The sequence below is a fragment of the Choloepus didactylus genome, chromosome 1 (assembly GCF_015220235.1).
Source record: "Choloepus didactylus isolate mChoDid1 chromosome 1, mChoDid1.pri, whole genome shotgun sequence".
Classification (NCBI taxonomy): Eukaryota; Metazoa; Chordata; class Mammalia; order Pilosa; family Megalonychidae; genus Choloepus; species Choloepus didactylus.
The window spans coordinates 213,362,816-213,387,290 of record NC_051307.1 but is presented as its reverse complement, the minus strand read 5'-3'; the positions used below and the strand labels follow the sequence as shown (position 1 = coordinate 213,387,290).

The 24,475-nt window shown below is 40.3% G+C and overlaps 1 protein-coding gene across 11 annotated transcripts in view; it reads left to right on the top strand.

The window, feature by feature from the left end:
* The window catches only part of FHIT (fragile histidine triad diadenosine triphosphatase), a 1,654,094-nt gene extending 1,631,688 nt beyond the window's left edge, over window positions 1-22,406 (top strand). For 5 of the 11 annotated variants that reach the window (XM_037799421.1, XM_037799416.1, XM_037799373.1 and 2 more), the window contains one exon: window positions 21,775-22,402. The gene's annotated coding sequence lies outside the window, so the exon portion shown is untranslated. Of the gene's footprint in view, window positions 1-21,774 lie in introns of all 11 variants that reach the window. The other 6 variants (XM_037799381.1, XM_037799390.1, XM_037799400.1 and 3 more) reach the window with 3 other exon arrangements.
* Window positions 22,407-24,475: the final 2,069 nt, after the last annotated feature.

Genomic DNA, 24,475 nt, shown 5'->3' with positions numbered 1-24,475 from the left:
TTGTATTGTATTCACTTTGAAATATAAGGCTTTAAAAATTATCCTGGATACTTTTGCTTAGCTTCTTTTTGTTAAGATATCTGTGGCATTTCTTGGCCTTTCTCTCTCCCTCCCCCTTTTCTTTAAGTATCCTGATGACTTGAACACCCAACATCAACCACCTGCCACCCCATTATTGTTCAAGTATGCTGCTGTGCTTAGGCCCTCGCATCTTAGAAAGCTTATTTCTTTCTCCTCTGTCATCGTTGTGTCAGCTAGGCACTCAGTTGCCTGAAGGGATATGGTGTGGCACTAGCAGAAGCTGTCTTTCATATTTTATTTTTAACCTTTTCCACTGTTCACTTTATCATTTTTTCATAGGATCAAGCCAGTTTACCTAAGAACATAGACCTATTGGCATGCCTGCAAACCTATTCCTATTCCTCTTCTGAAAGCCAGGTGTCATTTTGGAGTGTCCTATTCAAATAGGGACACAGTTCCTCAAGCTCAACTTCCTAAGCTGATATATTTTTTTCTATGTAATGGGTGCCTTCAGATAGAGACATAAAAGCTCCAGGCTTTTCTGAAGGGTTGCTGAATTGTAGGGCTCTGTCTTAGAGTGCATCTTTAGACACTTTAAAGAGGATTTAAACTTATTACCAAAGTTTCCTGTATGCTTTGCTTTGTCAGTTTTTGCTTGTATCTTGCCTCGAGGCCTGACATCTCCTGTCTTCCAGGCAAATAGACTTGCCTTGTAAGTCTTGCCAGAAATATATTCATCCCAAAACCCATTGCCACATTGCCTGTGGGTTTTTAAATCAACTAACATTTGTGTGTTTCAGTAAGAGTCTTTGTTTTCAGACCAAACTAATCAACTTTAGTCTTCCCTGCAGTCAGAGGTAGGAACTGACCATGAAAGACAATGTGGGTTGCCAAGTGACACACAACTAGGAACTGGGAGGAGAGGGACTTAAATGGAGTATCCTAAGATTTTACCAAGAGCATCATTACTGCCTGTGATATAATGGCACTGAATATACTTCCCTTTAGAGACAAAGAGGAAGGAAATGTTCCCTTTTTTTAGGCAACTGACCATTGGGTTGGTTCAACTGGTTCTTTAACAGCCGCCCATACCCCCTTTTCAAATGCATTTGCACAGCACCTTTTAATACAATGTTAAGGGATCTGTGGATCTTCTGAAATTTGTTCATAACTAGGATTGCCATACAACATTTAGTCCATACCTAGACTAAGAAAAATATTCAGGACATACCTACGCTAAAATAATTATTCATTATTTACCAGAAATTCCAATAAACCTGGCCTCTCCAAGCTTTCCTGATTATATTCTCAGCAAGCAAATCATTCTTAGGAAGAGCAATCAAAAACAAAACAAAACAAAACAACTGGCTTCCTGCTTACTCAGCAAGACTACACAGTTTTCCACACGCACAAAGCTGGTCATGATCAACTTTGGCCCTCCAACTGATACACTAGTCAACAATTCCTAAGACCTTACAAAGCACAGATTCTGTTATCACCTCATGTTGTGGGTGATGAGGAAACCGAGGCTCAGTGATATTAAATCTTATTCTAAGTTAAACAGTAAGTGGTGGAGCTCAGATTTGAACACAGGCAGTTCAGCCCGCAAAGGCCATTCTCCTGGTCTTTATACCACCCATCTTGCCAACAGAGCTCCCCGCTCCAGCCAGCAACACCTCCGTGGTCCAGCTCCCCTTTTAACCTCCACATACAGATGTACCTCATTTTATTGCGCTTCACTTATTGCACATTGTACATATTGTGTTTTTGGCAAATTGAAGGTTCATGGCAATTTCTGCAACGAGCATTTTTCCAACAGCATATGATCACATTATCATATTTTCATAATTCTCTCCATATTTCAAACTTTAAGATTTTTATTATCTCTGTTATGGTGACCTGTAATCAGTGATCTTTGATGTTACTATTGTAATTTTCTTGGGGCACCACAAACTGCACCCATATAAGACAGTGAACTTAAATTGATAAATGTTGTGTGCTTTCTGACTGCTCCAACTACCGCCAGTCCCCATTTCTCCCTCTTCTCAGGCCTCCCTATTTCCTGAGAGATAACAATATTGAACTTAGGCCAGTTAATAACTCTACAATGGCCTCTAAGTGTTCAAGTGAAAGGAAGAGTCCCAAGTCTCACTTCAAATTAAAAGCTGGAAATGATTAAGCTTCGTGAGGACGGCATGTCCAAAGGCAAGATAGGCCCAAACTAAGCTGCTTGCTCCAATGGTTAGCCAAGTGTGAACACAAAGGAGAGTGCAAAGGAAAAAGTTCTTGAAGGAAATTAAAAGGCTCTTCCAATGAACGCACAAATGATGAGAAATGAAACAACCTGATTGCTGTACAGAGAAGTGTGAGGGTCTGGATAGAAGATCCAACCAGCAACAATGATCCCTTAAGCCATAGCCTAATTCAGAGCAAGGCCCTAACTCGCTTCAATTCTATGAAGGCTGCAGGAGATGAGGAAGCTTCAGAGGAAAAAAAAAAGTGTGCGATCGCAGCATTCCTCCCAATCCAGGTTGTTACAATGTGTGGACGTCACGTTGTCCCCCAAGCAGTTATTCCAGATTATTTACTAGTTGTTCCTGGTTGTTTTTAGTTGTTCCAAGGGTGACTAACTTCCACTTCTCTCTATGCCACCATCTTCTTCCACTTTCTCCTCATTGCTGTCTTTTTAAGAAATTGCCACAGCCACCCCAACCTTCAGCAAACTGGCCCTGATCAGTCAGTCAGCAGCCATCAACATTGAGGCAAAAAAGATTACAAACTTGCTGTAGGCTCAGATGATGGTTAGCATTTTTAGCAATGAGTATTTATTTTTAATTAAGGTTGTACATTTTTTTAGATATTTGCTATTGTACACTTAATAGACTACACTATAGTGTAACTTTTATATGCACTGGGAAACCAAAAAAATTCATGTGACTTTCTTTTATTGCGCTGTTTGCTTATTGAGGAGTGTGGAACAGAACCTGCAGTCTCTCGAGGTTTGCTTGTATTCTCTTTAGCCTGTCCACCTAGTCTATTGGCCTGGTTCCACTGTGAGGGTCTTCCACATCCTTTGAGCTGGACTTCCTTGCTAGCCTTGTTAATGCCACCCTCTCCAGCACCTGTCCCAGGGCCATTGCAGCCGGGTAGCAGGAATCAAACATGGGTCCAGGCTTTCTTCCCTTCTTTTCCCATCCTCTGACCATTGCTAAGTAATATGACCTTGATGAAGCCAGTGTTTCCCAAATTTCATTCATTCCCATTTCATCATAATACCTAGGGGCTATTTACTGGAATTTAAGAGTTAATTGCTTTTAAATTTTAGTATATTTTTCTTACTTTATATCGTAGTTTCATATGAAAAACCAGAAAATGGGGGGAAAAACAATGAAAAGGGGAGTGTGTGTGTTTGTAAAACATTAAGAAATGAAGAGGAACAAAAGAAATGTTAGACAAAACAAAAATGTAAAATAAAAAATATTACTTATAATTAAGTGTAAAAACAAATGGAACGACAATGCTGATAGGCTAGCAACTATGTGGAACTAGAGTTTATCATTCTCAGAACTGAGGTTCATTCTCTCTTTGTGAAAAAGTGAGGCTGTCACTATTAGAGAGCCATTTAACTCCAGCACCAAACTGAGACTCCCCGCTTGACTTATTCAGAAGGATTAAAATAGAATAAATTACTCAGTGATTCAATGTACCATCACCTAAAATTATCTCAAACAGTTGTGTGGTTTCTGCTTTTGGAGAAACAGTGGTGGAGGTCACAATTCAAACCCAGAACAATCTGACTCCAGAACAGCCCCACCCCCTAAACCAGTGCTCCTCACACTTTCCCACCAGGCATTTGGGGAAAACCAAAGAGTCTGCTATCCTAGGGCTGAGGGATCACTGTCTGGTACTGGTTAGAGGACTCCAGAAGGAAGCCCTGCACCTCACCCCACTGCCTCCCACAGGGACACTTAGTCTCTGGGCTGACTGGAGATGTTTGAAATTGCTCCTTCTCTTGGGAGACCAATTCCCTAAACTGGCTTTTACTTGCCATTAGTTTACTGCAAGGAGAATGTGAAATCCTAAACCCAGAGATGTCCCCTAAAGGAAGAGGGACACTAATTGGCAAAGATCTACCCCTTCTTGACTGCTTGGTGTGGCCACACCTAGCAACTCCTCAATAAGTAAAAAAAACCTCTGTTCTGTACCTTTATGCATAAACCCAGATTGATCCTCAGCATGAAAAAAGTGCCATTAGGACCACAAAGTCTCCAAATCCAGAAACTGCCGCCTCAGCTTCTTAAAGCCACCAGGGACCAACCTTAGCTTTAGCTATGTAGAATTTTCTTTCTCTTCCCATATAGTTCTACAGGATGTTTCAGGGTTTGGGCCCTTCTTTGTATCCTTTGCCTGCCACAGAGTGTTTGAATCTCAGTTTCTTGAGCAATAGTTAAAAAACAGCCATTGCCTCCACCATGCACAGGAAAGGCCAGCAGTGCAAGGGTTGCCGAATTAAGCTGCAATTGTCTTACTTTCCACCTACGAGATTCTTGGTGAGGTAGGCAATCCTTTACTTCCAGGAAATCAGCATTTGCCCTCTGCTTACATGAATTTATGCATTGGCTCTGTACATATAGCTGGACTTCTGGGATAGAGGTTTCGTGGTGGCTCTTTTAGTCAACGTTCTAAATAATGTTAGATCACAGTGGATCTGCATTCGTACCCAGCCCACATCCTTCCTGGAGGATGACAGTCCTTTATTCGGTTATTTAATGCTTGGGTTTGCTTCCTATACACACCCATGTTAGGTTTACTCCTTACTTTTAAAGCAGTGCTGTGGACACCAGAGAGGGAAGATTTTGGCATCTTCCTGTCTGTTTCCACCCCTTTTGGAATTTAGTAGGGCATGTTGTTTGTAAAATATGCAAGCATCACCCCTAACCCTGATAGGAAATTGGAGCAGGGCAGATTTCCACACTATGTTGTGTCAGCAGAGTTCATTTGTAATTCATCAAACTCGCCTCTGTGCATGGTGTTATTTTATAGATAATTGGTTGCCTCTCATTTACTGTGTGCAATTTCAAAGCAACTGAGTCAGCCCAAAAACAGCATTATTAGTAGTTACAGATGTACTGCTGGAAAATTTTGACACAGGCATTTTCAAAAACCATCATAATTTCAGCCACTGGACCACACGTACATCATAATCATGGACAATTGAGGTGGACAAGAAAGCTCAGGTTTGCTTTTTTAGCACATGTTCTGGTCACTCAGTTGCAGTTTTTGAAATCAACCTCACCAGTATGGAAGAACTTACAACTGCCTCAGAGAGGGTCTACTCAGCACAGCAGCCTCTGACTGGAAAGGCCCAGGAAGCAGAGCATTTTAATTTCATGCTTTCTTGGGAGAGAGAGGAGTGATTTTTAACTTCAGCTCCTTGACTATCCATTCCTAATCTCACTGGATAATTCCCACCCAGGGGTATCATCAATATAGCTAAAGTTTGTCAACACTCTTTCTGTCATCCCACAATTGACAGGATAAAAGATCTTCATTAGCATGGACGTACAAGAGAATATCCCTTTATGAAAGCAAAAGATATTTTACTATAATCAAAAGCCCTGTTCTAGGAAAAGGATTCAGAGTCTTAAAAGCAGCAAGAAGAGACATTTCAGTTTGTTTTTACCTTCCTCTCCAATCCATTTTACTACTGGATTGCGCTACCTCTCCCCTCCTTCTGTTCAGATTACATTTCTAGTACCTGATTTCAATAGCAAGAAATTAAAAAGTCTTGTTACTTGGATTAGATAAATTTAAAGCAAGTTCTTAGGGGCCAAGTTGGAAATGAGAAACCATAGAATCATAGAGACTCAAGAATCATCAAATCTAATCGTGATTAAATGATTCATTCCACCACAACCAAAAAGGATCATTATCCAGCTATACTTTTAAAACCTCCCGTTATAAAATCCTGTGAGAGTCCACCCCATGATTCCAAAATGGGTTTTTAGTTTAGTTTGATTATTTTTTAAATGGTTTACCAAAATCCAACTTTCTCTATCATGTACCCATTTGGTTAAGGAATATGTAGAACTCTTCTACTGGGAGTTATGTTGACTGGTGATAGGAACAATTAGAGTCCTGTTGTTAATTCTAACCCTTATTAATCTTGGAACTACACGGTCACTTGGCACAGGGTCCTTTTAGAAAAGTGCAATCCAAATAGCTAAAAATAATGTTTGAGTTTCAGGCTTTTCTTGCATCTTGCAAAAATGATAATGAAATAAAGCATATTATTATTATCTTCATCCTCATCCCCAGAAATGGCTATATCAGTCCAGATGCTCCCATATGGCAAAACCCTCTAAAACTTTCTATCCATTCCCAAGACTTTTCTCTCTCTCTACTTGCTTCTATCCATTCTGTATAGTCCACTTCACACTTTATTTTCAATTTGTCTCTGCCAAACAGAAGAGTGAGAAGAAAGGCTATGAAAATTCACATTAATAATCTTTGACCCCATCACTTAACAATAGTTTATATCTATGCAGTTCACTTGATCCTATGCCCAAAATATCCCTCAGCCATCTCTTATATTATAAATGCTCTGTTATTTTGATGTGCTGGGGTATCAGTCAGTTCTCATGGAGTTGTTCTACCTTTATTATCAGTGCAAGACTCACTAGCAAAAGCAGCTCTAGATCATGCTCCTCTTGTTTTTAGTCCTTCTCTGATGAGCCAAAGGACACTTCAGTGTGGTCCACTACTCCAATTTATTATGAGTGGTGAGTAATAGAGATTGTACCTTATATATTAAAGTAGATAAAGTAAAAAAAGGAAGAAAGAGAGGGTAAGGGCTAAGGAGAGAACAGCTAGAGGATAAAATGTCACCACATCCCCATGATGTGATTAGTAAATCTATCCAAAGTGCCCTTTCTTTTTCCTCCAAGCATGTTCCTTTGAGGCTAAAAGAGGAATAGCATCTTCTTTGGAGAGGGAAAGAGCCTTAAAAAGATGGGGGAGAGAATGGTTGAGAAGCCATGTTGGGAAAAAGCCTTCACTTTCTTGTACCCAACTCTTTCAGGGGTTGAATGCCTGATACCCCTGCCTGTCCTCTTCAGGCTCCAGTGACTAACCTGTTTTGCTTCAGTATAACCAATGTGTGCACCTGTTGTAGGACAAGCCTTGCTCCCCCAACTAACACCCCATGTAAACAATCTAGAACAAAGAGAACAAGTCAGGTGGCAGGTAATGCCTCCTCTGGAGCTTTTTGTAGAGAAAGGACTGGTAAGGTGAACATTATAGTTTCATAAAAATTAGGTTCTATTAAGAAAAAGAGGGAGACATCTACTTTTTAATCACTAGTCCTAAGTACCAGGCATATTCCCCACTAAATAAAAGAAAAAAACTGACTTCTATTACTAAGAAACCAAATAATTGGAATCAAACCTCCCCCGGTGTTTGTGTTAATTTCATGGGTCAACTTGGCTAGGTTATGCTGTCCAGATATCTGATCAAGCAAGCACTGGCCTTATTGTTCCTGTGAAGGTATTTCATGGATTTAAATCTTTTGTCAGTTGATTGCATCTATGGCTGGTTACATCTACAATCAACAAGGGAGAATGCCTTCAGCAATGAGAGAATTCTCATCCAATCAGCTGAAGACCTCAAAGGGAGAACTGAATATTTCAGCAGTCAGAAAGAAGATTCTCTATCTCTATGTCTGTCAGGCAGCCAGCTGCTTCTGGGGAATTCACTGTCACCTTCATTGCAGTTCCCAACTGTAGCTTCTCCTGGGGAATTCATCACCACCACTGAGTTCCCATCTTCCAGCCTGCCCTAAGGAGTTTGGATTTGCCACTCCCCACAGTGTGTGAGCCAATCCCTATAATAAATCTATTAATGTTTTCATACGTATGCATACATACATATACAGTACATAGTTCCTGTTCGTTCTGTTTCTCTGAATAACCTTGACTAATACAGTATTCAACTGTACAGAATACATCTGTTAGGGATAATAAGGTAACAAGGGATTACCAGGCAAAGATCCAAGAGGACAGAAATCAAGACAAGAAACCCATCATTTGCTGCTGCTTTTCCCCTGAGGACCTTCGCCAGTCCTGGAGAGGCAAGTGGAACTGATGCAAAAACAGTCTCACACCAGTCAGTTTGCCAATGGTAGAGTCCCTAGTAAAACCTCCACTCCTGGGTGGGAATTCAAAGATCTGGGAGAGTTACGCCCTTGGAATAAGAGTGAGCCAAATGTAAACCAGCCCTTGCACCAATTGCAGTCCAACTTCAAATCATCTGAGCTGTTGAGAAAATCTAAGTCCTGGAAATTCAATTAAGATGATCCCATATTAACCGTAGTCCATTAGGCTCCTGGCTCCATTAGGCTTCTGGCAGAAGAAAAGAAAATCCGCTCTGGAATAACACCACCCAAGAACTTAAATTACTTCTAAACATTTTACAAATGTGCATGTGTGCACTTGCACCCATATACACAAAGGCGTATGTGGAGACAAGTCAATACAAGTAAGAGTAGAGTCACAGGTACTAGAAATTGGAATTATCAGACAAAGACAATAAAATAGCTATGTTAGAAACAAGATTTTCAAAACCTCCAGCAGAGAGTTAGAATCTATAAAAAAACAAAACAAAACAAACAAAAAAAACAGTTGACATGAAAAAGAACCAAGTAGAAATTCTAGAACTGAAAAATACAGTAACCCAGTGAAAGAATTTAACAGCACGTTTTTCATACCCAAAGAGAGAAACAGTGGAATTGGAAGATGAGTTATATGAAAATACCCAGAATGAACCACGAAGAGATGAAAGAATAGTAGTAAAAAGTAGAAGAGAAGGCAGAAGACATAGAATATAGTGAGAAAATCTAGCAGGCATTTATTCACAATTCCACAAGGAGAGAAAACAGAGTGTTGGTGGAAGCTGTGTTTAAAGAGATAAGGGCTAGGAATTTTCCAAACCTGGTAAAAGCCACCATCCACAAATTCAAGAACATAACAAACCCAAAAAGGATAGGGGGAGAATCTACACCTAGGTACATTGTGGTAAAATTGCAGAAAATCAAAGATAAAGAGAAAGCTGCCAGCTTTGAAAGTGAATAAAAGCTGACATTGAAAGGAACAAAATTTAGATTGACAGTTACCTTTTCAACAAAAAAACAACGTAAATCGGAAGACCACGGAATGACATCTCAAAAGCACTGAAAGAAAATAACTTCCCACCTAGATTTCCATACCCGGTTAACAAATTCTTCAAGAATGAAGGTGAAATAAACACATTTTCAGACAAAAGCTGGGAGAATTAATTCATCAACAGCAAACTCATACTAAAGGAATTCTAAAGAAGGAGTCAAATGGAAGTTAGAAACTATTTTGTACTCAATGAAACTAAAGTTATGCTTACAAGGAATTTAATTTTAATTATGGTTAACTGTATTTATTAGAAGAAAATAAAAACTGAAAACAAGTGTGCTACACATATTTCTGGAGTTTAGAAAGAAATCACAAAATTAAAAGAAAGGAGATACTAAAGATAAATCAGAGGGTAATAAAATCGAACAATGGAGAGGATCAAAGAAGCCAAAGGTTGGTTCTTTGAAAAGAGAGAAGGCACAGGTAACTAATGTAAGGAACAAAAAGAGGACTCCTCTAGAGATACTGCAGTCATTAAAAAGGACAAGAGCACATAACTAACAACTTTAGGCCAATAAATTTGAAAATTTATATTAAAAAGACAAGTTTCTGGAAAAATACAGTTAACCCAAAATGACACAAGAAGAAAATATGAATAATATCATACCTGTTAAAGAAATTGAACCTGACTTAAAATCCTTCCCACAAAGAAAATATCAGGCCCAAGTAGCTTTACAGGTGGATTCTACATATTTAAGAAAGAAATAAGGCCTATCTTACCCAGATTCTGCCAGAGATGAGGAAAAGAGGGAACTCTCACACTTCCCAATTCATTATATGAGGGACCTTGCAAATGAGCCTGACAAAAACATTAGAGAAAGGAATGTGCAGATTAATAGCACATGGGAACACAGATGCCAAAGACCTAAATAGAATATTAGCAAAGGTATTTTATATGTGTATTATGTATATAAATGCATATACTTACATGTTTGGATATGTGTATATATGTATGAGTATATGTGTGTATTATGTCTGTGTGTAGAGATATGTGTTTATATTATGTATATACATGTTAATATTTTGTGTGTTTGTGTATGCCACACAATACCTACGTACACCATACATATATATACATGTTTATATACATACAAAATACATTATAACCAATGCAAGCTTGGTTTCACATGAGGCTATCAAATAATATCTTTCACCAGATTAGTAAAGGAGAAAATGATAAGACCATATGAGTAGATATGATTGTTTGAAAGCATTCAAAATTCAGTGTGTTAAAAGTAAAAACTCTAGGAGAACTAAAACTGGAAGGGAACTTATACTTGATGAAATGGTGAACATTATCCATCTGAGATGGGAACTGAGATAAGACTATTCATGATTAACACTTCTGTTTAACAAGTACCCAACGTCCTAGCTAGCGTAGTAAGGCAAGAACAGTAAGTAAAAGGTTAGACAGATTAGAAAGGAAGAATAAAGCTGTAAATTATTTGTAGACAATATGATGATGCATGCAGGAAAACCAAGAATCTGTTGACAATTAGAATTAATCAGTAGTCTTAGCAAGACCTGTGAATTAAAAGGTCAATATATAAAAGTTTTGTATTTCTCAACATCAACCATGACAGAAAATAAAACATTTTAAGGTTATATTTACATTAATATCAGAAATCAAATAGTTACGAATAACTAAAGATATGCAAGCTTCTAGAGAGGAAAATGTAAAATATTATTAAGACACATTAAAGAAAAATTCTCAAACTGATCTTTAGATTCAGTGTCATTCAAATAAAAATTCTCATAGGTTTTCTTACAAAAATCTACAATATTGACTCCAAAATGCTTATGAAAATGTAGCCAAGAAACTCCAAGAACAACAAACAACAAAAAAACATAGAAGGGCTTACTCTACTGGATATGAAGACTTGTTACTAAGCTACAAAGTTAAGGGAGCATGGTATTGGAACAAGGATAAAGAGACTGATGTAACAAAATAGAGAGCCCAGAAACACATCCAGGCATATATGGACACTTGATTTATGACAAAAAGTGAATTTATGATAAAAATGCAGAGCTGTAGGAAAAGGAATATCTTTTCAATAAGTAGTTCAGGGAAGATTGAATATCCATGTAGAAAATTCATCAATCTAGACCTAATCTCACACCATATGCAAAAATCAATTCCAGGTACATTATACTTTGAAGTGTAAACTGTAAAACAATAAAAGCTTTTAAAAGATCATATAGGAAAATATCATCACAGTTTATTGGGAAAGACTGTAAACAGGACACAAAAATCACTACCATAAAAGAAAGATTAATAAATTGGACTACATTAAAATTAAGAAATTATTTCATCAAAAGACATCAATCACAGAGTGGGAGAAATATTTGCCACATATATAACTAATGAAAGACCAGTATCCAGAACATATTCAAAAACAAACAAACTTACAAACCAATAAGAAAAAGCCAAAAGCCCAATAGAAAATACACAAAGGCACTTTACAAAAAAATAGATATTGAAAAGACCAGTAATCTTTAGTCATCAAGGAAATGCCAATTTAAAGCACAATGAAACACCACTAGTATACATCCACCACAACAGCCATTTTTATTTTTAAATTACAATATTAAGTGTTTACAAGGATGTGGAACAACAGAAACACACAAAAGAATACATGCAGTGTGACTGCATTCACGTAAGGTTCAAAAACAAGCAAAACTAAATTATAGTATTCAGGAATACATACATTCAGATGGTGACATTATAAGGAAAAGCAAGGAAGCAAGCACCATAGAAGTCAGGCCAGTGGATACCTTTGTAGGAGAGGGAAGGAGGACGTAGTGATCAGGAAGGAGAGTGCAGGGTGGGGCGGGTAGAAGCAGGTTGGCAATGTTCTATTTCTTGCCATGGGTGGTGGTAACCTGTTTGCTTTATATTAATTCTTTAAGCCATATACATATCTTCTGCACTTTCCTGTATGCTATGTTTCACCATAAAAAGAACAAAAGATAGAGAAAAGGAAGGAGGAGATTGATCTGAATGTATGCTTTCATTGCTGGCTGGATATTCAGTTATTCCATAATAGGCTTAAAAATAAAAGAGTAATCACTGCATATAATCTCTCTCTCTTTTTTTCTGCATATAATCTTTACAGACACACTGCTTGCACATCCTCACCATCCTTCCTGATTTGATTAAGCCAAACAGCCCAATCAGATCATTATTTCAGGAACTAATGGAGATTACAAAGGGGATACTTTATTAGTAATTCTTAATGACACCACTTATTGAAACTTATGGGCTGGTTATACTGAGCATTTACAGGCTTCATCCCATTTAAACAGCACAACAACCCTTTATTATTGTCCCAGCTTTTAGATGAGGAAACTGAGTCTTGGGGCAGACATGTGGCTTGCCCAGAGATGCCCAGGACATACATAGAGTCAGAAGTCATATTCAAATCCAGTCTGGCTCTGGAGCAAGCACTGACCTTTGCACTAAAATTGCTGGGTCCCTATTTAGAAACACCCTTTCCTGCTTAAGGTCTAGCTAACTGAAGACAAGAGTTGTGTTTTGAAGCTGGAGCTAAGATATAGCTTACTTTTTCTTCTTTGCTAACTTTAAGGAAAGAGCCAGCATTTGGTGATCCCCTTGCTGGGTGCTTTGTATAGGTCAATTCATCCAGTCATCACAACTGCCTGCTGGAGAGAAAATGCTGTGCCCGATTTCCCTACAGCATCAGCTACTGACTAATATTTGCCTGGAAGCTAAGACTGCATTAGGTGAACAGGTGTGAAAGAGAGCTAATCAGCCTTGGACTGAAACAGGACCAGTGAGGACTCCCAAGGGCTCCACTCAAGACCTTTCAGTTGGGCTTCCTCCAGAGAAAGGGATTTTTCACCGAGTCTGTAATGAGTTCTTGAATTTCAGAACATTTAGAAGGTTGTTGAGAGAGTCGAGCAGTGACTAGGATGGTGTGTAGTAGACATCTGAATTTGGAACTGCCTTTCACATCCAAGGGCCACCGTTCTGGACATGTGACCCCAGCTCATCCAATCAGAGTTCTTCCCTACAATTTGGTACATGGACATGGAGAGAGATGCCTTTAACTAGGGAGATGTACACTTGAGGCTTCTGGCAGCCTTCCTACTCGTCATCTCAAGGAGTCTGGTGGAGAAGCCCCAGAGTGAAGGGACGCAAGAAGAGGGAGGAGAGGACATCCATCTGAATTTCTCTACCAATTCTCATCTATCACAGTGAAAAGTCAGTAAATCCCTTCACTCAGGAGGCTCATTTGATAAGGGGTTCTCTTACTTGCCATCAAGAATCCCAGATACAACAGGGGAGATAGACCACCTGCCTCTTTGAGGACCTTTTTAAACTTGAGGTTCTAGAATTCAATCACCAACTGTTTGTTGAGACCCCACTTTGAGCCAAACACTGTTGGAGGCACAGTAGAGGAAGGACATCCTGGCCCTATAGGAACTGAAGGTGAATCTGAAGCTGTAAGACTGAATCAAGAACGTCAGCATGTAACCGAGTTCTGTGCAAGTAGGCACTGCAATGTTAATTGTCCCTGTGACCAAATTGATTTCATTACCTTATCCCACTGTAATGTAGTGGACTTGGTGTTAATTGTTATCTAACACCCCAGGCCCACACACACAATTACATGCCCTCCCAGAGTCACCCCATGGTCTAGGATTAGCCAATCAATTTTAATGTGTATTTAAGAGATTTTGCAAAGTGTGCAAGTCAGAGCGTAAGTTGATAGATCACACATTAATTAAAGCTTTTTAAAGAACCCAGTTGAGGATTCTCTTTCTACCAGCAGATATCTTTAGGTTAAGAAGGTCTATAAAAACCAGCAGATCATTTTCATTCCTTTAAAACAGGAAAAAAGTGATTTACAATGTAATTGGATATTCTTACCAATTTTCCTCTGCTAAAGCATCACATCTTGTTCCAATGCAACCCACAGAAAATTTTAGAACTATTTGCATTCTGACCTGCAAACTGATGGTATGATATTGCTTTAAAGAGTGAAAGCCCATGATTTTGCTTGAAAAAAAAAAAAAAAAAAAAAAAAAAAAAATATATATATATATATATATATATATATATATATATATTTAATTAGAAAGTATTAACCAGAGTCATAGCTGTAGGAAAGGGAAGATTTCTAACAGGTTAAAGACTATTCTTGGCACTGACACGCTCTGGGCTGCTGTTAAAATTCTGCCTACTGTTATCTGGTCTCTGGGTATCTCAAACAGATTCCAGAGTTATCAGCTTGGAGCAAGAAATACACCTAATATATAAATCAGCATTTATCTTTGACACCTCTATCAAAGTTTTGTTTATTATACCTCTCTCAAGGATCTCTATCTATTGGGGGCAGTTTTTTCATTTAAGGTCTTAAGATCTTGTGTGCATTAGTTATAATTTATTTAATCCCTTTAAAAGAATGAGGACTCAGTGGGAATGAAAGTAGTGCAAAAGATTAAAGGAACACATTTTCAGTGAAACCTAAGGTCTCCCTTCATTCTGGGTAAGATTAATAATACTGCAGTTTAAAATATAATTCCTTTTATATAGAATATCACGTGTTATCTGTTGACTGTGACCTCTTAAAATACAAACTCATACCTTACAAACTCGGCTAAAGTCATACAAGAATGAACACGTTAATTAGTAGGAAATATGTTAGATTACGATCCTTTTAAGATCATGCCCGTCTCCCTCCACACTTTGGAGAGCCAGCCAGGACTCTGATCACGAGGAACTGTGTCTACAGTAAAAGGCTAGAATAAAATCCCGTATTCTCCCCCATATCCCTGGCGCTCACTCTGCTCCAGCCTCCCTGCTTCCTTGCCATTACCAGATCACATCAAGGCCTCTGCCCTTCTCGTCCCCCTCTGCCTGGAATGCTCTCTCCCCCTCCATTCAGGGTTTGACTCCAACGTTCCCTGCTTAGAAAGGCCTCCCCAAACTCTCCAATCTAAAGTGGTGCCCCCATTTCCTTCTATCACCTACTTGCTTTTATTCATAATGCTCACCATCCTCTGATGTTATATTACAGATTTGTTCATCTGTATCCTACACTAGAAATAAGTTTTCCAAGGACAAGGACATTGTTTTGTTAGGTTTCCAGCATTTAAAACAGTTGCTGGCATACAGCAGGTCCTCAGAGTACGTGCTGGGTGAGTGAATGGGTGACAGTAACTGACATTTCTTTAGAGGCTACACCTTTCTAGGGGTCAGATACTGTGCCAAGTGCTTTATTTGTATCATCCTGAGTAATCATAACAATTCTGTGAGGCTGATGCTATTATTTTTTTTCTATTTTGTAGAGGAGGAACAGAGGCACAGACAGGCAAAGTAACCTGATCAAGATTACTCAGCTAGTAAGTCACAGGCCGGATTTGAACTCAGAACCCAAACATTTGAGAATGTTGTTACTTAGTCTTTATAGTTTAAAAAAAAAAAAAAAAAATCAGCTCCAAGATTCAAAATAGTCTAGTAAAGTATGTGTGTTGTTTTTGCCAACAGTAGTGCAGTGGAGCTCCCCTAACATTTGAAAATAGACTAAGTCAGGGCCACTATGTTTGGTTGTACAGTCTGTGTACTGCTCAAAGGACCAGATCCCAGGAGTGTGGGGCTAAAGTCCAGCTCTTGCTGCACTAGTCGAGCCTCTAGAGCGAGTGCCCCCGTTTCTACTGTCTGATATGAGTGGGGGCTTCCCAGTGGAAGGGATGAGGACAGATCCCTGGCTCTTGTCCTTGTTCCACTAACCATCCGTCTGGGCTTTGGAGAATGGGCGAGCTTTCTCAGCCTCTTGCAGGGGACCTTGTTATGGTTCTACATATCCTCAGTGGTCACTTCCTAGAAAAAAATAAGTCTCAGGTCCCCCAAAGTGAGCAATCAGCTACCTCTCCTGTATTTTCTTGCCAGTTTCAATCCTTGATTTTTTGGTCCCAAGTAGAAACTGAAGAAAAGTCAGGTCAGCCTATTTGTGAATAACTGAATTATGTCATCACTTTTTTGACCATTAGTTTCATAATCAATATGAAATTACAGATTCTGTTTGTTTTTGATGAAAGGCCGTCCTTCAGGTTATAGACTTTTAAATATTAGTATAAACATTTTTTGGATTGTAGTCTGAGCTCACGTACGAGACAAAAAGCAGAGAGTTATACCAACTTCAGTACATTTGAAATGACAGAGAAGAAAAAATATATATATTCATCCCATTAGGTTGTCAAATGTGCTGAACCCCTACAAATCCTCAATGTGACAATTCTTGAGTATTTGCTTATAATCCCTCAGCAAATAGACCTTTTAATTCAACTATAGACTTGTACACACTCCAGACACAAGTGCCATTAATTAAATAACATACTCAGCAAACTCTCAGACCCATTAATTATCAAAGGTAGTCTGCTCCATGCTTAACTCAAAAATTCTATTATAACAGGAGAACACAACTTCCAGGCAAGGAATATGTTGGAGGAAGGTCACCCTCAAAAGCACGATAAGAAGAAGCTGTCAGCGAAAGTAAATGACAAAGCATGTATATACCTTTTAGTTTTTCCTTTGCCCCTTTGGAGGGTTTGAAGGAAGGGAAAATGTTTCACACTGTTGGGACTTTCTCAAAATTAGTTTCTCTCGTGAAAGGCACAAATAAATACAAAGTAATCCTTTTTCATTTTGACTGAGTCGCAGAGAAAAGTAATATCAGCTGAAGATTTAGAGACAAATAAAGACTGTTCTTCATAAGCTCCATCAAAAGGAGAAAGCCTTGCAAGGAGAGTCTCTGCTCGATTCAAACACAGGGAGTAGGATGTGAAGGAGAGTGATTATGGAAGATGGAAGCCTTGCTGGCTTCAAATGGGCAACAAGAAAATGCTCAAGTAGCAGCATGAATTTTCCAGGGGTGCTTTGCTCCATTCTGCCTCCTCACTCCCACCCACGAGCCTCGGAGCATCCACAGTCTCATTTGCCAGGACACTGTCAGGAGGCAATAAATCACTCCCAGCTACTAGTTTTGGGATCATCTTTCCTGAGCGTTTGCAGTTCTTACTGTTTGATTTATCCCTTTCAAGAGCAAATTGTCAATGCTGAGCATGTGGTTACTTCATAAATGACAGCTACGGCGTGAGCCCCAACCTTGCTGCAGAACAGAGGCCCTGAGAGGGGTGGCACACGGTGCCCAGACCTGCCGTGTGTGCCCAGAGGGCGGCAAACACAGTGGATTGGGAAAGGGACCCTGTTGAATGGGAAGTTAACGCTCTCTCATAACCAGAAGTTGTGTTGTTGATAATCGCATGCAACATGCCACAGAGGAATTGTTCTTAGTTAGAAAACTTGCTTGGAAGTTGCCCTGTTCGCTCAGTCCATCCTCGCATTGCAGGGTTCCTGGCTGCTGCACTAGGGTAGCCTCTTCCTATCTCAAGATGGTGGTATAGTTGCCGTTGCCGCAGAGATACTAATCAGAGCAGCTCCCGGATCACTGCCATTTCTCCCTCAGCTTCTCCTTTACCCACTTACTGTAAGAGATTGCCACCAGCGGCTTTTGTGGTCCAATTTCTGAGACCACTTTATTGAGAAAAAAGCTGAAAAGCAGAGGTCAGGGGTGCCTGCCCTTAGAAAATTGCTCACCTTACTTTCAGCGTGAGCAGAATGACTTTCCATGACCACCTCTGCCTGTATCTCTCGCCTGCTAGGAACTAAGAAGAGTTAGTTTTAAAAGAAGACAGCTGTTATGGATGAGTTTTACGTTAGTGCTTCAGGGCTTTGTTTTGTTGGTGAGTGCGGTTCCTTTTTTTTTAAAGGAACAGCTCAGGTGTATGTACAAAATAGGCCATTTGATTAATCCTCATCTGCAAGAAGGACTACCCTTGAAGGACAACAGTTTTCCTGTTCATGTAGTTCTGCTAAGAGTACAGAAGACAAACATCCTTAGCAGAAGTTGACTATTTACACCTGAAAGCAACTGCAACCTGTCTCCAGTATCTGAATCGCTTTGGAGTATTTGGAGCATATGTTGCAAGCACACTTTGGAAACGGATCAAGGGGGAAGACAGGCTTGGAGCTTGAAGCTCTTCAATATCACATTCAATGATTCCCCTCTATGGGGAAAAGATCTGCCTCCCTCTGGCCAGTTCAGTTTTTCTAGTTCAAAACCTTCCCTTACACTCATCAACTTAGATTCTCTTCTCCAGGTTCACCTGCAGAAGAGAGAGACATTGATCTATTTTCTTTCCTTCAAAGCCAAAGAAGCTCTGTTCCTCTGGGTCTATCAAAGTGTACCAGAAATGTACCAGAGGTGGTGCCTTGAACACATACAGAAGTTGGCTGGATCTGTTGCAAACAGAGGACCCCACCATATTATTTTGTGGAGAAAAACTTTGCAGAGTATTACGACACCTGCAAGTTCAAGGATGGTTCCATCTGTGCCCTGGGTGTAGCTGGGACCCTTTGGCACCTTTGCTTTTACCCTGCACCCACTAAATCATGTCAATAAAACACAGATCCAAACTCGAAGTATAACTGAAGTTTTCAGGGAGGGAGAGATGACAAGGTCACAGCCCATGCCACACAGCAAACCTTAGTCAAAATTTATTTAAACTTTCTCCATCAGGCATTTTTATTTTCCTATCAAATTCAAAACTCCCCTCTCCAAAAACCTCTTCTATTGTTCAGAGCAGTGAAGCTTCCCTCTGCCTTCACTCCCTCCCTGCATGGCAAACCCTTTATGGTGAGCTTCAGAATGCGACCTACTGTTGCCTGAGCACGCCCTTGTGGGGGGATGTTGTGGGGACGGGGAGTGTCAGCTCATCTGCCACTATGCTTATCAGGAACGTAGAAATAACTTCAAAGCAAATGTTCATGGGGATGAAATTGTGAACATTCTGGGCTTCTGCTTTCTCTGTTCTCTAAGCTCCCAAAGCCCACTTTTCTGGACTGTTCATCTGACTCTGGGTTATCTACTGCTGTGACTAGCCTTGTGTGAATCATGAGTTCCCCCAGTCGGATTGGAGGCACCTTGAGGATGGAATCACTCACTGCTTTGCACTCTCCTCGGAGCCTTACTAACACTTCAATTAAAGCATTTGTTGCTATGCCCATGACATTGAACAGCACCATTGTCTAGGCTAAAGGTGATATGGCAGGAAAGTAAGGCTCTGGAGCATGGCTCATTGTGTATGAAATCCAGCTAGAAAATGGGAAGATGAGGACATTACCCAGATGCAGCCTTTCCAATAGTGAAGCTGAATCTCTCACTGCATAGCTAAGTACTGAGTTTCACTTGCTTTGACATTCTCTGCTCTTTGTTTCCTGGTCATTCTAGATTGTCAACACAATGTGAGGAATAAATAATGATAACAGAGGCTAAAATTTCGTAAGAACTTATAATGTGGTAGGCACTGTTCTAAGTGCTTTATGTCTATCAACCCATTCATTTCTCTCCACAAGCCCAACCAATGGTTCATATTGCCTAAAGGGCCATGGCTACTAAGGAAGGAGACTGGACTTCACTCCCAAATCTCTTTTCAAAGCCCAACATGTTCACCCACTACCCTGTGACAAAACGTAGTTTCTCCTTCCCACAAGCTTCAGGTTAGTTGGGCAAAAGAAACTGCTGCAGGCAGAGCCATAAGAAGTCAGGCAGACAGTTAGGATGGCAAAGCTGTGTGAGGAATGAGCTGGAGAAGTGTCATAAGTAAACCGACAGAAAGCCTTGGCAGGTATCGATAGAGGCATCCACAGAGATTCAGAAACTCCAGGGCTGGCGGCAGGCAGGGTGGGTATAGGAAATAACACAGGGCCACCACGTTCAAAAGGCCAAAAATAAAACTGAGGGAAACTTCTCCTAGGACATAAATCTGCCCTAGACAGGCAAAGCAGAGGAAAAGAACGGGCACATCCATTTTCAGGCAAGCACAGGTGTCTCTGACTCAAAGTCAATAATTGTTCAAGGACAAGGGCAATGATGAATGATCAGGAGATGACCTGTATCTCCAGACAAGGTGGGTGGTGCTAGGTGCATAGGCATGATTTCAGTGTCATGTAAGAATGAGACAGGACCACTCTTCAAGGGGTACAGGTGGGACAAACTGACTGGTGCGTGTACCCCTCTCTCCAACCTCACTGACACCGGTGGACAGGGGGAGCAGAGGAAAATCCTGAGCTCAGATGCAAGGTTAGAAACAGAATTGACTTCTATGTTCTGGATTCTAGAAAGGACCAGATGTATTTCCAAAGGTCTTCTCTGCCCTTAGCTCTTTGACTGTTGCTAACTTTCAGAAAAAGCATAGGGCTAGACTTGCTAAAAACTTTCTCTGTGTACCAGAGGCTGAAGTGTGGGCTGGTGTGTTGGCACCCAGGTGGTGTTGGATGGACCATATTATGAATATCCTTTGAACCACACACTTGAGACTAGCAGAAAACTGGATCCTCAAACCTTACCAGTGCACATCTTCAGTGCTGCACTCAAAGCCACAAATAACAAAAAAATGAGCAAAAAGAAATGTCTTTGCTGAAATCTCTTGAAAACGCCCAACATGAATTCTACTTGTTTTCTCAATATCTCCCTCTTAATGTATCACACCATTTCCTAGAGGTCTTCCTTTCAACCGACCCAAATTTTATGAATTCTCATCTTTCCTCCTTCCCCCTTCTTGTTTAATTTTCTCTTTCCTGTAGCTGTCTGCCTTTTCCAGTGTCCCCCAAGCTAGTAACCCCAGATAGTCCAGTTGCTGCCTGCACCCATTTTACTGTTCCCAATAATTAAGGCATAAACTAAGGCTGCATCATACTCTCCTTTGGGGCAGGGAGAGGGATCAGAGGTTTGAGATCCATTTCCATGTTCTCCTGGGTTTCACCTGGGCTACTATATTACCAAGGAATTTACTTATTATCTTCCCTAATAAGATTGAGAGAATGCTCCCCTGTTCTCTATTTTATGAGTACAGGTTATTTGTTTTAGGCCTGATCCAAATCCTTAGGGTACCCTGGCCTGGAAGTAAAGCTGTCTGTCTGGCATGCATTATCTCAGTAATTCCCCAAATCCAGGGACTGGGCACATCAGATTCACATGGAGAGCTTGTTAAAATCACAGCTTCCTGGGCCTCTCTCCAAGCCTAAGTCAGAATTTGGAAGCAAAATCCAGGAATCGGGGTTTTTAACAAGGCTCACCAGGTAATTCTGATAATGCTAGGTTTAGGAACCTTTTATTCCTTAGTAATTAGTACCTTAATAGAGGCATGAAATGGTTTCATTTTTACATAAGCTTTGAGACCATAAAATAGATTCTTAGGTGACCACACAGCTGACCTCTGGGGTGAGGGGAGAAGCCTTGGAAAATGTGGGGGATCAGGAAGTGCAGCCCTCAGCAAACCTAGAGCCCATCTACTTCTCGTAATCTGCTCAGATCAACACAGCCTGTTGTAAAATGTTAATGGCAATCTAACAGATTAACAATAAACAAAATTATTTTGTTTATTGCTATGACTCAAAAATATTATTGGTTCTAACTAAATGTCTGTTTTTATGTTCCATCATTTCCAGGCACGGAAGTAAGACAGACAAATCCCAAGGCATAAGGAAATGGGCCTCATTTTCTAAGACTCTGCAGCATTGGAAATGAAGCTAAGCAGACTTTATTACATCCTACAATTCTGCAACCTTTTGTGAAGCATTTTATTGCACTTGTGGAAGCCATCGGGGTTATGTTTCAATCAGGATGACTGACAGGCTAACTTCAAAACAACAGCATCCACAGCCCTTCCACACTTTCTTGGCTTGGTACTTAGAATAGAACCTTTCCTAACTGGTCCCTTGGCTTGAATAGAAATAAAATACTAGTTAAAATATTTATCTCATGTGTTTGCTAACTAAAAATTGATACTTTGGGCTCTCTGAAGGCACGACTGAGGAAGCCAATCTCGTCAAACTACCGTGCCTCATGTAAACCAAAGCAGAGATATGAAATGAGATTTGGAAAGCTTTGGAAAGCTTCAATTTGGGTAGGTAAGATAATAGAACAAGAAATGTACGACCTTTTCTCAGTTATATTCTCCTTCTGTCTTGGGTGCAGGACAACAGAGCTCAACGGACTTAAGAAGGCAACATTAGCATCAGAAAACATGTAAAAACGAAATATAGCAACGTGACACTGTGGGGTGGGCTGCTTGAATGGTGGAAATGTCAGGGAAGGGAATGGAAATGCTCCCAATCTTGGTTTAGGAAGCACACCCCATGCCTGTAATAGTCAGTTTCCTTAAGAGGAGATGACAGAAGTGGGCTTTCTCTTTCCTCTGTAACACTACTAGAAGGGAAGATTAGGGTATATACAGAAAAATAAAACACATTAATGGCACTGCCACAACAAAAGAAACACAGGATTTTTCTTTTTCATAAAGAATCCTCTTCGAGAATCCCTTTTGGCTTATTGGCTACTTCATGACCCAACACCATCACCGACATCGGGTGCATTAGGTTTCTGTGATTGTTGTAACAAATTACTATAAACTGTCAGCTTAAAACAACAGAAATTTAATCCCTCACAGTTCTGGAGGCCAGAAGTCTGAAATCTGGCAGGGCTATGCTCCCTCCAGAGGCTCTGGGGAAGAATCCATTCCATACTTCTGGTTTCTGGTGGCTGCTGGCGAGCCTTGATGTTCCTTGGCTTGTTTGACTCCAGTCTCTGCTTCATTTTCACATTGCCTCCTCCTGTTCTGTTCTGTGTCTCTCCTGTGCTTCTCTCATAAGGAGACTTGGAATTGGAATTAGGGCCTACCCAGATAATCTGGGATGAGCTCTTCATCTCAAGGTCCTTAACTTAATTACATCTGCAAAGACCATTCCTCCAAAGAACGTAATGTTCACACATTCCAGGGATGTGACAATGACTTGCCATTTTTGGAGCCACCATTCAACCCACTACACAGGGCATTTGACCTTTGGGTATTTCTCATGCAGTGTAAGCCTGTGGACTGGGTTTGACTCGATGACATTGTGTTTAAAATCTTATACGTCTTTGCCAAAGCCCTATTTATTAGCAATGATTCTTGCTGCCTTCTTGGGACTAGGAAGCCCTCTGTTTCCTAAATCTAGTCTGGGATGCTTATTTCTTAGCTGAAGGGAAAAGACACTGCAAATCTGAACAGAACATGCTCAATAAAAATATGTCAGTGAGGAAAAAGAGGGCAAGTAATGGTGACCTTTCCCCAGCTTAAGGGTTGCTGACTTGTGATCCAGAGCAGAGCCCTAAAAATAATATTTCTTCTTATCCCCAGCAGATTAGACACTGATCCTGTCTCAGATTTTACTGGCAAATGTCACCAGAAATGCCCAGCCCCTGCTTCTGGTGCTTATTTCATATTTTACTTAGTGGCTTTGAGTCAAAGAAGTGAAGAAATGCTTGGCCACAGATGAAAGAGTTAGTTGAGTCATATCACAAGCCTACCTGCAGTTTTAAGTTTGTTTTCCATTTTGGTCTATGCAATTAAAACCAATTTCTGCCTGTGCATCCATGGATTTCTCCTTTCAGCCTCTTCCCCTAACTCTGGCATGGTTTTGAGGCTGTGGGTCCAGAAGGCCAACCCTGAAGCTCTAGTTCCATGGCAGCCCCAGGAGCCCATGCATAGTTGGAAGACACAATATCCCGACAAGGATGATTTATAGTGCCTTTCAGGAGCTGTTTCGAGCACTACCAATGCCTGGTGATACCAAGAAAGAAAAAAGTGACTACTACTCCACTTGCTTAAGGTTACTCCACTCCAGTGTCTCTGGTCTGCATGGAAAAACTGTAAAAGGCAATGGACAAAGTGCTTGTCAGAACAGGGTCCCTGGTAGTAGCCTTTGTCTCTGTGATTTCAACGTGGACATGATACCCACTAGATTTTCCTTTTTTGCTCACGAGCTGGAGAGTTATTATTTTTATGGTAAACAATGAGTAACTGTTTATGTGAGGGTCGGGGAGGGGGGCATTTCCATTGTTATGCTTGTCAGACAAAAACATGTAGGCAGCCAATGCCTATACTGACAACATCTGGAAGGAGGGTGCCCTGTTTATTTTTGTGTACTGATTTTTCAAATTCTAAAATCTTTCTTTGTCTTTATTATTACATCCACAATCAAAATCCAAATGGTGGCTAAGAATGATATTCTGTTCTTTGGCAAGGATCTTGAAAGGACCTTTCTCCATGATTTTCTTCACCATAGCTGACCCAAACCTCACAATTCTTTCATATTGTGAGAAGGAGCC